General features: G+C 46.8%; 1 protein-coding gene across 3 annotated transcripts in view; it reads left to right on the top strand.

The window, feature by feature from the left end:
- The window catches only part of LRBA (LPS responsive beige-like anchor protein), a 2,426,603-nt gene that overhangs the window by 1,772,340 nt on the left and 638,838 nt on the right, over nucleotides 1-15,425 (top strand). The gene's annotated exons all lie outside the window — the stretch shown is intronic.

Genomic DNA, 15,425 nt, shown 5'->3' with positions numbered 1-15,425 from the left:
GTGGTAACAGCATAAGCTGAAGTTGTTTCACCATTAGGGAGTTTAAAACAAGAACCATCCACCCATAGGATCCCATCCGGGTCCATTAGTGGTGTAGCTTTCAAATCAATCCTACCTTTTGACTCCTCCTCAGTACGGAGAAAACAATCATGTTGTTCCTGAATACCTTTCTCCTCTGGAAGAGGTAACAATGTGGCTGGATTTAAAGTGTTACATCGTTTGATGTGCACATGACTAGCCAAGAGCGTCGGCTCATACCCAGACAAGCGAGCGCTTGTAAGATGCTGCGTTTTTGTCCTATTTAGCAAGGTATCCACTGCATGTGGCACCATAACAATCTAGAGTGTTATCTAGCACCACTCCAGCAGACTGACAAATAGAAATTGCTGCTGCTGCTGTAGCTTTAAGACAACTAGGCAATGCCTTGGCTACTGGATCTAATGTAGCCGAAAAGTAGGCACATGGCCGCTGCTTGTCTCCAAATCGTTGTGTTAAGACTGACAACGCACAACCCTCTCTTTCATGGACATAGAGCGTGAAGGGCTTACTGTAATCCGGAGTACCCAACACAGGAGCAGACCACAGAGCAGCACGTAAATCAGAAAAACTCTTCTGACATTTGTCAGCCCAAAGAAGGGGTTGTGGTGTGTCTTTCAAAGTGAGTGCCAACAAAGGTTTAGCCAACAAAGAAAAATTTGGAATCCACTGTCTACAATAAGAGGTAATGCCCAGAAAGGCACGCACTTCTCTTTGTGTGGATGGCACAGACATTTGTGCAATTGCTTGAATACGTTCTGGGGTCAGTCGCCTTCCCTCCTTCGACAAGAGATGACCTAAATAGGTAACCTCTTGGCGGGCATATTGTAATTTAGAAGGTGAAACCTTATGGTGAAGGTCAGACAAGTGACGCAATAGTGCAATAGTCACATTCTTGCAAATATCCTCTGAATCAGCAGCAATCAATAAATCATCCACATACTGAATAAGGGTAGCACCTGGCGGCAAAGGAAAAGCATCAAGCTGGCATTTCAGAGCTTGGCTATAGATGGAGGGACTTTCACAATAGCCTTGGTGTGCGCGCTTGAACCGGAAACTTCGGCCTCCTAAAGAGAAGCCAAAAATATCCCTACTCTCTTCAGCAATGGGGACGCTGAAGAAAGCATTTTTCAGATCAATAACAGAAAACCAAGCTGCCGAGACAGGTATCATAGTTAACAGGGCAGTGATATCTGGAACAACAGGAAACTGCGGTACAACAATTTTATTAACCTCCCGGAGATCAACAACAAAGCGATAAACAGGAGGCTGAGAAGGATCGTGCGTTTAAGAACCGGGAGAACAGGACTATTGCATACATTTCCCCTCGACCACACCCTTCTGAACCAAATCATAAATAATAGCAAAAAGCGCTCTTTCACCATCATTGGGAATTTTGTATTGAGGGATGCGTGGCAATTTAGCATTGGGCTTGAGGGTAACGACATAGGGTGGGATCTCAAGACAACCAACATCATTTGGACCCGTAGCCCAGAGTGTTGCAGGGAGAGAGAGCAATTCAGGTGGAAATTTATCTTTGGACAAATACATTGGAGAAGTCAGTTTCTGCCCCAAAACGAGATGTACACCAGAAGGAGAACAATATATCGTTGCATGCAATCTTTTCAATAAATCCAAACCCAACAGATTTTCGCCGCAACCAGTAGTTAAAAGAAGCGAAGCTTCCAAATCATAAGAACCAATTGAAATAGGCAGAGGACAAGAGACCGGGCTATGAACTGGGGCGCCAGAAAATCCTACGGATACGTTTGTTAAGCTAGACAAAGGTGCCCCAGGGAGTTTGGAGTGAATAATAGATCACACCAATATCTAAAAGAAATGGCTCTGAAACACCCATTGTAGTGACATTAACATAAGGCCCATTCTGATCGACTGGATTCGATACAACTCCCTCACTTTGTCTATGGCTGTCCTAGTTAGCGTGAAGACCGTCATTCTCACCTTCAACATAGTAATCATCATTGTAATACTGTGTAGACTGAGTATTTTGCTGATCAAAGTAGTTCATAGAATGTGGAGGTGTAAGGGAACGCTGTATCTGGGGCGACATACCTCGACCTCTACCCCTGGGCGCTAACTGGGAACCACCACGACCTTGTGGAGTAGATAGTCCTCCATTACGCTGTAATAAAACCGGGCAGCCATTCTCAAAATGACCTTCCTCCCTACAATAGGTGCATTGGTTAGGACCTAACAAAGGCCGCGGAATATAGGGCTCAGGCTTTTGAAACAACCTCTGAAACTGGGGAGGCTGTTGAAACTGGCGCTGAGCAGAGCGAGGAGGATAAGCTTGTTGCAGAAGAACCTTTGTTTTTAATTCTTTAGTCTTCTTCTCTTGCTTCTCTTTTTCCTCTTTGTCCCTGTTTTCGTAATATTGAGCAGTAGCCAATATCTGAGCAGAAGAAGAAACAGCCCATGAACTTTCAGAGTCTTTTAACTTATGTGACAACTCGGGGAGCAAATTAAATACGAATTTATCTACAAATAATCGCTGTCCACCCTCCGTAGTCATATCCTGACCACTGTGATCAATAAACTTCTCCTCAAAACGAGTGAAGAAATCGGAGACACTCATCTTTCTTCTGTCTACACGCAGCTAATTTATCCCAATTAACTCGTAAGGCGGGCATCATTGTTTTCATTAAAGTAATAATCCTACCAGGGAGTTCTGTGATCAAAACATCAGGCTTAGCATCACCCACTTGTGCTCTATCCGAGGCAGTTATAGCATTCCATGTACCACCCAATTCTTGAACGTGATCCTCTCTACGAATCCGAGCCCATAATGCTTGTGGGACTACATTTCCCATCAACATGTCAATATCGGCTAAATTCATAATACAGGCATCAACAGTCTGGGACAATTCTTTATAGTAACCAGCAGGGTTTTTACGGGGATCCAGTAAAGATTGTTTGAGGGCCAAAACATCAGATCTCTTCCAGGGCACATGTACCCATATACGCTGGAAGTGAGCGGGAATAGCTGGATTATTACCTGCTTGCGCAACCTCTTCCCTCCATATCGGAGGAACCTCTCTCATTGGGTAATGTTTCAATGTCTGCCGAACAGCAGGATCAGAATCAAGAAAAGTTTGTGAAGAAAATAAGGACCTAAAACTAACAAGTGTCCTTACGGCGTCCTCAACCTTAGAACCCACAATGAGTCCTTTATCGAAATTAGCCTGAACGTCCAACAGACCCTGGGGAAGTAAACCCAAATCCATATCCTCCCATCCTTTAGCGAGAGTGTCACACATAACATTAAATACATATCTCTGCGTGGGCGCATCCCACTGATGAAAGGTGATCATGATATCTTTCACACTATACTGGGGACCCTTCTCGATCCATTTGCGAGCGAGAGAGTCCAACACCACCCGTTCGTCGGAACCTGGAAGTTGACTACGAGACTGTCTTCGAGAAAAAGCCGGAGACATGTTCAGAGTCCCAAAGAAAGGGGACAAAAAACCAGAGACAGTATCTGGTATTCGTTTGCGCACAGTAGGAGAATTAGACATAAGGACAGGGGACAAGGTATTAGGCGATACAGGAGAGGAACTGGCAGTTATAAGGGGAGCCGAAGGCAAAGAAGATTGATGTTCAGGAGATGGAGACAAAGGAATCGGTGGCACGAGAGGTGGGAGTGGCAATACCGGAAGGGGCAAATGTGGAAGAACCGGAACAGGTGGGAGGACAACGGGCAACTGAACAGGTTGTAACAACAGGGGTGCATTAGCACCTTGTACATAGGGTGGAGGCAATCTCAATAGGTGAGACATCAAAGGGTCTTCCTTTATCAGAAGGGGAATTCGGCAACACCGGATAGCATCTATCTATTGCCATACGATGCTGTCTCTCTGAAATTTCCATTGCATTATCAATCTCATTATCTTTAAACTGCTGGGCAGCCTGTATAATCGTCATATTTTGTGCTTTCTTATCTCGTTTTGCCTGCTTAATTTCTTTCTGTTTGACTTCATTACGCCAGAGGCGGAAAGAGTCAAACATTGCCGGCCGGGCTTGTCTTTTGAACAATATCGCTTCCAAATTGTCTAACATGTCAGGCTCAAAATTACCATTTTGTGGCCACTGTAGAACGCCATCGTTCTTCGTGTATCGGATCCATGCTTTATTAAAGGCAATGGGGCCGACACCATGTTTTGAATAAAGCTCATAGGTGGGAGTTCCAACCGGAGGAATCGGACAAGAGTCCTCCAGCCGGGAATCCCTATTACAACCAAGGCAACAGAACTTCCTAAACTTACTCAGACCAGGCATCGTTATTTCACTGGACTGTTCACAAACATCAAGGGGTTATATCAAATAATACAGTACAAACGTACTCACCCCTCGGCTTCGGCTTTTGCAATAGCCGAATCAAAGACCCAAATAAAAACAAAATAGTGGGAGCTACCCACCAATACTTAACTAAGTGTCTTCTTACGCCAACAGAGGCCCGTCTAATGTCTCGCGATACCAAACATCATCAAAGGGACCAAAGCAGGGCGGCAGTCAGGGCAGCAGTCGTCAGCAGCCGTCAGAAAGGAGAAACCGCGCTGCAAAAGACCTTCGGACCACTTCGACATACAGGGGTCGCTTGACGTGGTTCACGATTCCTCCAGAATTTTCTTGCGGGGCTCCTCACGATCCTCGGGCAGAACTGCTACCTCTGAAGCCGCCCAACGTTGGGCGCCAATTTGAAGAACCAAGACCTTATGGGCCTGGCGGCGCAGGGTATGCCTTAGTCTCCTGAGTTCACCTGCTTTGTCGAACAGAGACATGGGACACTCCGTTAGGCGTAGAAGATAAGGTTTATTAGCTGCAGCTAAGTACAGTTGTCCTAGAAGTACACTTGGTATGTTCTTAGGAGACTGCCACTTTACTTCGTGGCGCACAATCTTTTATTCACAAAGAACACTCCCAATGCATACAGGGTTAACCAATGAGAAGAGTGTGAAAACAAGATATTAAGTAACTCAAATAAGCCTCTCTTCCAACTGTGTTTGTCACCCTTCCCCACAAGTTAATCAGTGGTAGTGTTTATAAGTCGACTTGCAGGTGGCAGGACACATTTGCATGCCCCGGAGGACAGTTGTGAAATGAGAGAATACGAGTAAAGAATAGTGAAGGCCAGAGGATAAGATAAAGTCAGGAAAGAATGGTGCGAACCAACAGATAGTCGAGACAGGGATCAGTCAAACCATACGAGGATTAGTGGAGTCAGCCGTACCCTGACACCAGCTTTAAACAGAGGCAGGAGGTTATTTGACACTTTGCAGTAGGAAGAGGAAAAACAACACCTCGTTCACCGTGCTGCCAGAGTGAGGGCAACACAAAATGGCGGAAGCACACAAAATGGTGGCTAAATACGAACGGGATCAGAAAAACTGAATTACCTCAATATGCCCTTTGATGGCACTCGCCTGTTTGGCGATAAGGCTGACCGTGCACTGGAGTCCCGAGCCACGGCAAAGTCCTTGGGTCTTTCCACGAAAAGCCCAGCCACTCCTGGTTTTCGTTCCTTTCGTGGCCAAGGCAGGGGTGCCCAGGCACGTTCCTTCAGTAAGACTGTGCAGACCCAGCCTCAGCGCGGCTGCGGTTTCCGCAGGGCAGCTCTAGGAATCAGCGTGGGGGTCAGTCCACCTCCGCCCCCGCTGCTTCTACCTCCAAACCTTCCGAATCCGAGCTTTGTGGAGCACCCCACGCCTGTGGGTGGCAGAATCCGCCACCACCTCCCCCACTGGTGCGATATCACATCGGACAAGTGGGTGTTGCAAATCATCCGCAGGGGATACTCCCTTCCCTTTCAGTACTCCCCTCCCCTCCAGCCATGCCACCTCGGTGCCACCGCATGTCGGGGGATCACTTGGTACTTCTCCTGCAGGAAGTCACGGCCCTCTTGGCCAAGGGGGCCATCGAGTGCGTTCCTCGGCCGGAAGTAGGGAGTGGTTGTTATTCCCACTACTTTCTGGTCCCCAAAAAGGACAAAGGGGGCCTGCGCCCCATCTTGGACCTCCAAACGGCAATCGCTTCCTCCGGAAGGAGAAGTTCAAAATGCTGACTCTAGCTCAGGTCCTGGCTGCCCTCGACCCTGGAGACTGGATGGTAGCGTTGGACTTGCAGGACGCATATTTTCACATCCCCGTCGTGCCGGCCCACCGGCGTTACCTGCGGTTCACGGTAGGCCCGGAGCATTTTCAGGTTGCTGTGCTCCCCTTCAGCCTTACCAGTGCCCCTCGGGTGTTTACGAAAGTGATGGTGGTGGACGTAGCTCCTCTGCGCAGGTCAGGGGTGTCAATCTTCTTCTACCTCGATGACTGGTTGTTGAAGGCGGGCTCGCCCCAGGCAGTAGTCAACCACCTCTAGACAATGGCTGACCTCCTGCATTTGCTGGGGTTCTCAGTCAATGTGCCGAAGTCGCACCTGAATCCCTCTAGAGGCTCCCCTTCATTGGAGCAGTTCTGGATTCAACGCTGTTTCTGGTCTATCCTCTCGAGCAGCGAGTCCGGGATATTCAGGCTATGATTCCGATCTTTCAGCCTCTGTCCCGGGTTTCAGTCAGGATGACCCTCGAGCTTCTGGGCCTGATGGCCTCCTGCATCCTGCTGGTGACACATGCCAGATGGCATATGCGGGGTCTGCAGTGGGACCTGAAGCTCCGGTGGGCGCAACATCATGGCGACCTGTCCGATCATGTCCAGATCTCGGAGGGCACTGCACGACACTTGAAGTGGTGGCTCACGAATCGCGATTGGGTCAATGGCAGATCCCTCTCCCTTCCCCAACCGGAGCACACAGTGGTGACGGATACGTCCCTCCTGAGATGGGGAGGCCACTAGGGAGAGGCGGAGATCAGAGGCTTCTGGTCTCCGGCAGAGTCCCGGCTCCATATCAATCTGTTGGAGCTTCGGGCGATCCTACTTGCACTGAAGGCATTCCTTCCCTCTGTCCGGGGAAGTGTGGTGCAGGTATTCACCGCCATGTGGTATTGCAACAAACAGGGCGGGGTGGGGTCCTGGACCCTATGTCAGGAGGTTCTGCTCCTCTGGACATGGCTGGAACATCAAGGCATCACCTTGGTGGTTCAACACCTGGCAGGTTCTCTGAACGCCATGGCGGACAAACTCAGCCGCTGGTGCTTGAATGATCACGAAGGGCATCTGAACTCGGACGTGGTGCAAGGTCAATTTCTGCAGTGAGGAGAGCCTTGGTTAGATCTATTCACCACCGAAGAGAACGTGCTATGTCATCAGTTCTGCACGTTGGAATCTCCAAGGTGGCACTCGCTCGGCGACGCTTTTCGTCACGAGTGGAGTTGCGGTCTATTGTACGCCTTTCCGCCTATACCACTTCTGCCCAGAGTGTTGAAGAAGATCCGGCGCGACCGGGCCCAAGTCATCTTTGTCGTTCCCGATTGGGCATGAAGATACTGGTATCCCGAGCTACTCAGCATGTCGATCGATCCCCCGCTCCGTCTGCCTCTTCGGGAGGATCTTCTGTCGCAGCAGCAGGTGACGGTCCTCCACCCGAACCTGTCAAGCCTCCACCTCCATGCGTGGAGATTGAGCGGCGAGAGTTGACAGCCTTCGATCTTCCTCCCGAAGTCTGTGATGTCATTCTGGCAGCCAGGCGTCCCTCCACTAAAATGGTATACGCCTGCAGGTGGAACAAGTTTGTGGCATGGTGCACAGCAAAGGCTGTGGATCCCCTTTCTGTCCCTCTTTCTGAAGTTCTTCTGTTTCTTCTTTCTTTGGCCCAGCAGGGGTCTGCTCTGGGCACTATCAAAGGTTATCTTTCGGCCATCTCCGCCTTTTTGAGGCTTCCAGATCATCCTTCTCTTTTTAAGTCCCCGGTTGTTAACCGTTTTCTTAAAGTCATTACGCACACGTTTCCTCCCGTGCCGTTTATCATGCCTCAATGGCACTTGAATCTCGTTTTGACCTATCTGATGTACGCTCCTTTCGAGCCCCTTCATACCTGTCCTTTGCGTCTTATTACTCTTAAGACGGCTTTCCTTGTCGCTATCTCCTCTGCCAGAAGAGTGAGTGAGCTCTAGGCTCTTTCTTCCAAACATCCTTTCCTTTCTGTTCATCCGGACAAGGTGGTGTTAAGGACCCGTCCTTCTTTTTGGCCAAAGGTGGTCACCCCCTTCCACATCAGGCAGACCATCACTTTTCCTACCTTCTTTCCGCGTCCGCATGCTTCGAGGGAGGAAGAGAGGCTCCAACGTCTAGACGTATAACGTGTGCTTGCATTCTATCTAAATCGTACACAGCAGTTCTGTGTGTGTGACGAGCTTTTTGTTGGCTATGTGGGCCCCAAAAAAGGTTGGGCTGTGCACAAACGGACCATCTCTCGGTGGGTCGTTCTGTGCATCAAAGGATGTTACTCCTTGGCTAAGAAGGAGCCTCCTATGGGGCTGCGTGCCCATTCTCCCAGGGCAACTGCAGTCACTACTGCCTTGGGACGTGGCGTCCCCTTGCAGGACATTTGTCAGGCAGCTACGTGGACCTCGCTGCACACGTTTACCAACCATTACTGCCTTGACAGTCCGGTCCGGAGAGACTGCTTCTTTGGCCATGCTGTTCTCCGTGACTTTCTGGTGTAATCTATTCGCAGACCCACCACCGGGGTTGGTATTGCTGGGGTTTCTATTCTAAGGTAAGGAATCTATCACTAACGTGTCTCTTTCAGATGCACAAGTTACTATTTGTGTAACAATATATCTGTAAGAGACATTAGTTAGTGATAGATTCCTTACCGCCCGCCCTGTTCAGCGAACTGATTCTAGGGTTAAGGTAATTCCCCTTTCAGGGCCCTAGTTTCATGGCACCAGTGGTCAGTTTCTTGCATGGCTCTGCGTTCCTGGCGCAGAAAGTAGTGTACAGAACTGACGTCCGCGCCCATGGGTGGCACCCAAGTAGTCTCCGTGACGTCATCTCGGCGCTTACGATGCCCGTGACAGACGCGGAGCCGCACGACGCCTGGGGATATTCTAAGGTAAGGAATCTATCACTAATGTCTCTTAAAGATATATAGTTATACAAGTAGTAACTTGTGCTACTTTCTCATTATTTTTAAAAAGCCCCTACAGGTGTGAAAGGCTAGGTTTGGAGCTGTGGAAGAAAGAGAAGCACCAGAAAGAGAAAACTCCAGATGGGCGCTAGCGTCTCCTGGGCTTTGTCAAAGATGACTAGATATGAGTGCTAGAGTCCTTAATGGGTTATTTGAACTGCCTATGAGTAATTGGGAGAATGGGGTATCTATATTCATTGAAGGTTGCCTCAGGCATTATAAAAGAAGTTCTTTAGAGGGTTGAGGATTTGTGAGCAAGCTGTGCCTACTTGCTTCTTAACAAAAAAGGGACTTGGGATGCCTGATAGATTTTCAACCAAGAAGTCCCTCTCCTTCACATTCACGAATTTATCTCCCTTATATTTTGTTGATAGATTGCTCCTTTTTTTTTTTTTAAAGTAACCTACCTACATCAAATCCCTTCACTTTTTTAGTCACCTTACCTACATCAAGTCCCTTCACTTTTTTAGTAACCTACCTTCATCAAGTCCGTTCACTTACTAGAATAAAATGACTAGGTTGAGCACTCATGTTTTCTGATATTGTGCTAGAAAGCACCAAAAAAATTAGGTTTTGCAGCGTGAATCTTTTCTGGATTCACTATGCTGTGCATTATTCCGCCATCTAGTGGTTGGTGCGGAATTGTAGTATTTCTTCTTTTTTTTCTGTTGGTGGGCGTCGATGACGTAGTACCATTTAGTGTCTCTCTGTGATATCGACTGACTTCCTCCGGAATCCCCACCTTTGGTAGCCATCTTCAGATTCTTTTTTCCGCCGTTGGATCTGGATCGATACAGAGAAAGCTTCCGAGTTGGAGAAGAGAAATGGTGGAAAAACTGAGAAAATCGTAGGAGAACAGAAAATCAGGGTCTTACATCTCCACCGGTAACTCGACAAAAACCGCAGTTCGACGAAAAGAGGAGAATCTAGAACTTTGTCGACCGGAGAATGCGCATGCAGGGGGCTCCCTGGGTGTGATAATGGACACAAAAAGAGAAACCAAAGCAGACCTCGACGACCGCCCCGGCTTAGTCAGTCGAGAAACGAAAGGCGGACAATCTCTGTGCCGAAACACACGAGGCCCAGATTGAGAAGAAGGCTCAAAGCCGAAATGGCGAATATCATCGTCTAACTCGGAGACTCAAGAGCTCCAATGGCAAGACCTCGATGCAGAGTCGCCCGAAGAGTCAGTAGAGTCGTTCCCTTCGAGGCCATCACCCCCTGATGACATTGACATGTACAATCGGGTAATAAAGAAGGCTGCATAAGCTTTTGGGGTTCAGCTAGAAGAAGAGACACCTCAAGCCTGTTTTTTATTGGAAACACTGATGCCTACTCAATCTAGGAACCAATTCCTACCAATGCTGCCTAGTGTCCTAGACCAGGGGAAAGGGGCATTAAAGGAGCCTGCTGTTTACAAGGCAATAACACCAAGAGCTGAGAAACAAATATAAACACTCCTCAAAAGACCCGTTATACTTTAGGGGATCAGTACCAGCGGACTCTATTATTGCCTCAACAGCAAGAAAAAGGGCCAATGTGCCCAACACAGTGGGGCCACCGCAAGACAAAGAAAGTAAAAGGATGGACGTCGTAGGAAGGAAAATGGAGAGAGCTGCAGCAAATCAATGGCATATTGCAAGCTCTGAATGCTCTGCTCAACAGGCATGCGTACCAACACTGGGAGGAGATAGGGGAACTGTTACAAAACCTACCAGAGCAGTTCCAGAACAGGGCAAGCCACCAGGTGGAAGAGGGCAAAAACATTGCCAACACATGTTTGAAGTCCCGAAACGTCAAGCAGGCAAATGATGATTGGCATAACAAAAAGAAGAAACGCATGGCATAGAATATCAGGCTTCAAGCCAGAAGTGCAGAGCAACATAATTAATTCTCCATTTAATGGCGAACAATTGCTTGGAACAGTGGTTGATGACAAACTAAAAAAGGACAACGAAACAGCAAGGTCCATGGGAGCACTGCAGTTCAGAGGTATGCATAGAGGCACACCATTAAGAAGACCAGCGGTGAGAGGTACACAACAACCTACTACCTCACACCAAGGTTATCAGCAAACATACCAGAGCACACAACAGGGACAGCAACAAGGCTGGCAATTTCAAGGAAGAGGGTCCTTTCGAGGGCGACCCCGTGGCAGAAGTCCGCCACAAAGGGATGGACAACAAACATCTAGCAGCTGACTGCATACACAGAGGGGTACTACCACAAAAACCAGCAGTGACAGTACAAACAAACAAAAAGACAAACTTACAGTTCCTCCAACATACAACTCCAGTAGGAGGCAGACTAAAACTTTTTCAACAAATATTGAAAGAAATAACCACGGACAAGTGGATTCTGAACACAATACAGTATGAATACTGTATAGAGCTAACAAGACCGCCTCCGCACAAACGGCCAAGGCAACGGACACATTCAAAAGAACTATCTCACCTGGTCAAAGAGGTGAAAGAACTTCAGGAAAAACATGCAATAGAGCGCGTGCAGCACTGGGAAAAGAACAGCGGAGTATATTCAACATACTTCCTAATTCAAAAGGTGGACGGATCATTACAGCCAATATTAGACCTAAGATTTCTAAACAAGTTTGTCAAAACGCAAAGATTAAAAATGACTACACTGCCAGAAGTGTTCTCAGTTGCAGAAGGGGAGATTACCTGGCACCAATAGACTTACAAGATGCGCATTTACACATCCCAATAAATAGAAAACACAAGCATTTCCTAAGATTTCTCATAAACAAACAACACTACCAGTTCAAAGTGCTAGCTTTCGGGCTAAAATCAGCACCAAGAGTGTTCACAAAGTGCCTGGCAGCAGTCGCAGCACATCTGAGAAGACAAGGAATTCATGTTTACCCCTACTTAGACGACTGGCTGGTTAGAGCAAACTTGTACAACCTATGCAAACAGCATATACAACAGGTGATGGAGACGCTAGTTCAACTGGGATTTTCCATACACGAGGAAAAATCATCAGTAGAACCAAGACAAAAGAAGTTATTCTTGGGCGCAGAAATAAAACACCGTGGTAGGGAAAGCATTCCCCAACGACAAGAGGATAACCGCTCTAATAAAGGAGTCTCATCTATACCAGAAGGGCCGTCGTCTGACAGTGAGGACTGTGGGGAAACTACTAGAAATGATGGCATCATGCATTCATTTAGTTCCCAACATCCGTCTGCACATGAGACCATTTCAAGAATGGCTCCAAACACATTGGTCACAAGCTACAGGGAGTGTGGAGGATCTAGTGGTTGTCACAAACAAAGTTTATCAGGAGATGGCATGGTGGAACAAGGCAAATATAGCACAAGGGAGACCTTTCACACCTCCAAAACCAACAGTGACCATAACAACAGATGCCTCCCTGATAGGATGGGGAGCACACATGGGCAATGTAAAGATAAGAGAATTGTGGACACCACAAGATGTGGTGAAACACATCAATATCTTGGAACTAAAGACAGTGTTCTTAGCCTTAAAAGCCTTTCAAAAGGAGCTATATGGGAAAAAGTTGTTGATACAAACAGACACCACCACGACTATGTTTTACATCAACCAACAAAGAGGGACTCACTCTGTCGCACTCTCGAATGTAGCACAGCAGATGTGGAGATGGGCGGCCCCAAACGGAATAGATATGTTAGCAATACACCTACCAGGGAAGGACAATCTAGAAGCAGACCGACTGAGCAGACAAAAACAGCAGCACCCCACGAGTGGGAGCTGAACCAAACAGAAGTCCATAAGATTTTCAAAAAGTGGGAGACACCACAGGTAGACCTATTTGCAACACCCCAGAATGCAAAATGTGATAACTTCGCATCCAGGTGACCCTGCAGCCGGTCCCTAGGGAATATGCTATGGATAGACTGGTCAGGGATATTTGCGTACGCTTTTCCCCCAATACCATTGCTGAACAAAGTGATCAGCAAGTGCCGAATCAGCAAGATAACAATGATTCCCGTAGCACCACAGTGGGGCAGACAGACCTGGTGCTCGGAACTAATGGAAGTTTCACAAGGGAAAATGCACACAATTCCAAGAAGAAAAGATTACTGACAATGCAAAACGGGAGAGTACTTCACCCAGAACCAGAGAGATTACGCCTAGCAGCATGGCTCCTGAAGACCTAGAGTTTGCACATCTAAAACTACCCGAAAGCACTATGGCTGTTCTAAGAGAAGCTAGAAAACCGACAACAAGAAAATGTTACACAGCAAAATAGAAAAGATGCACACAATGGTGTATCACAAAAGGACTGTCAAAGAAGATCACAAGAGAAAGAAATGTGCTCAAATACCCCACACATTTACTACAAAGTAATTTGTGCTTTACATCACTAAAGGTACACTTAGCAGCAATTGTCGCGTACACAAGAGGGGAAACAGGAAAGCGCTTCTTCACCTCACATGTGGTCAAACGATTCATGGAAGGGGCAAAGGGAATTGCACCACCAAAAAGGGTACCAGCACCAACATGGAATCTGAACATTGTTCTAGCACAATTAATGAAGGCACCTTTCGAACCACTACACAAAGCAATGCTGCAAATGCTTACAATAAAAACAGCATTTCTAGTGGCAATAACATCACTACGTCGAGTTAGCAAACTGCAGGAACTAACTCTAAAGGAGCCCTACTTTCAGATACATGGTAACAGAATTGTAATGAGGACAGACCCACAATTCATGCCAAAGGTGGTATCAAAATTCCACATAAATCAAAGTATACAGATACCAAGTTTCTTTCAAAATCAAAAGGACAAAGCATAAAGGGCTTTACACACACTTGACGCAAGAAGAGCGGTCATGTATTACGTGGAAAGAACTAAAGAATACAGGAAAACAAAGCAGTTATTTGTATCCTTTGCAAACAGTTTTCTGGGAAGACCAGTAACCAAAAACACAATTGCAAGATGGATACCACAAGCTATACAACTGTGTCACAAGCATGCAGGACAGACGTTACAAGAAGTGCCTTGGGCGCACTTAACAAGAAAGAAAGGAGCAACAATTGCCTTTCTGGCTAACACTCCAATACAAGACATTTGCATGGCTGCAACATGGTCTTCAGTACACACATTCACAAAACATTAGTGTTTGGACATCCAAATGAACAAGAAAGCACAAGTAGGAAAAAAGGTCTTACAGCATCTATTTACAAACCGGGGTTCATCTTAAACCCAGCCACCACAAGACTAGCAAACCGCTACTAAGTCTATGCACAGCATAGTGAATCCAGTAAAGATTTTCTCTGCAAAACAAATAGTTTCTTACCTGTCGGTGTAGTTTTGCAGCTTGAAGAACTTTTCTGGATTCACTAGCGAACCCCCCCCCCCTCCTCCACCAAGGAAGATAACCATAAAGAGTACAAATGGAAACAAAACACAGAGAAAAAAGAATCCAAAGATGGCTACCAAAGGTGGGGCTTCCGGAGGAAGTCAGTCGATGTTGTAGAGAGACACCAAAAGGTACTACGTCATCGATACCCACCAACAACAGAAGAAAAATAAAGAAGAAATACTACAATTCCGGACCCAACCACTAGATGGCGGAATAATGCACAGCATAGTGAATCCAGAAAAGTTGCAAAACTACACCGACAGGTAAGAAACTATTCGTTATGTAGAATGGGGCCCCTGAAGGAAACAATCTGAGTCTGGCTTGGAGAAGGAAAGAAGGTCTCAACACTGCTCCACCAGAACACCCTCACCACTCTCGCAAGTTACTGGCTTTTTATGGTGATATTGAATCATGTGAATAATGTGAAGCACTCTGCCAAAGGAGATAAGACAAAAAAGGGGGCAAAGAGAAATTTTTTTAAATACAAAGGTGCACTGAGAGGAAGAAGGTTTAACATAAAAAGTATAAATGGAAAGGTCTAGGTAAAAGGATGCAAGGAAAGATCTTGAAGAAAACAGGTAGAATAATGGAAAAGAAGAGATTGAACAAGCCTGCACAAGTAAGTTTCTGTTGCCAGGAGCAGTAATAAGAAAGGGCATTTGCTGTTGGTTGGGGTGTTTTGTGTTAGCAGTGACGACATACCGTTATGTCAGTATTTCTTGTTGCTGCTGTCAAGATCAGCTTAAAGCGATAGTGCATATTGTACCGCCTCGTTGTCTTGTGATAAAGCTGGTCAGTTGCTAAACAGCAAAGACCTTGTTGACCATTTTTTCCAAGTGAATGTTTACTGGTCAGTTTGTTGGTGGAAAAGCGGATGTCCGGAGAGCTATACACCAGTCCAGCAGGAGCTAGTATAGATAGTGCAG

Source organism: Triturus cristatus, chromosome 2_2 (genome assembly GCF_964204655.1).
Source record: "Triturus cristatus chromosome 2_2, aTriCri1.1, whole genome shotgun sequence".
Lineage (NCBI taxonomy): Eukaryota > Metazoa > Chordata > Amphibia > Caudata > Salamandridae > Triturus > Triturus cristatus.
The sequence above is the reverse complement of the archived record's forward strand: the minus strand, read 5'-3'. Positions and strand labels throughout refer to the sequence as shown.